The sequence below is a fragment of the Ylistrum balloti genome, unplaced genomic scaffold (assembly GCF_031769215.1).
Source record: "Ylistrum balloti isolate Yb309-2 unplaced genomic scaffold, AGI_CSIRO_Ybal_v1 Utg369616, whole genome shotgun sequence".
NCBI lineage: Eukaryota > Metazoa > Mollusca > Bivalvia > Pectinida > Pectinidae > Ylistrum > Ylistrum balloti.
In genome coordinates this window covers 1,506,929-1,507,517 of record NW_026781889.1, presented here as the reverse complement: position 1 = coordinate 1,507,517, position 589 = coordinate 1,506,929, and positions in this window count along the sequence as shown.

Genomic DNA, 589 nt, shown 5'->3' with positions numbered 1-589 from the left:
TCCCCGAAAAAAACTTGTAAACCTGTAACATTAAGTTTGGCCAGTGTGTCATGCTGTAAGCACAGAAACACCAAACTTAGTTTTCACAGTTAGGTTTGACATTTTAATGTAAACAGCTTTTGATTCCCTATTAGGAATGTCTGTTGTGGTCATCCATAAGCAAATGCATAATACATTACTGTTGTTATTCTCCAATCAGCCCATTCATGACAATAAGCACATGCCTGACCATAATCCCATGCCAAACAATAAGCCAGTGCCACAACAAGGCCATGTCTGACAAAATGTCAATTTGTGACAATAAGCACATTTGTGACAATAGGCACAAGCCCGACAGTACAACCAAGCATGACTTTAAGTCCATACCTGACAATGACCACATGTCAGACAATAAGCCCATTCCTGACAATAAGCCCTTGTTTGGCAGTATGTACGTGTCTGAAAATAAGCCCACACCCGATCATAAGCTGATGGATATTCATTGCTTTTTCTGTAACTAACAATTAATGATATTTCATTGTGCAGTAAGACCACCTCAGCTGACCCCTTGGTCTTACTGGAGGATAAGTACAGTAAAGAGCAACTGGTA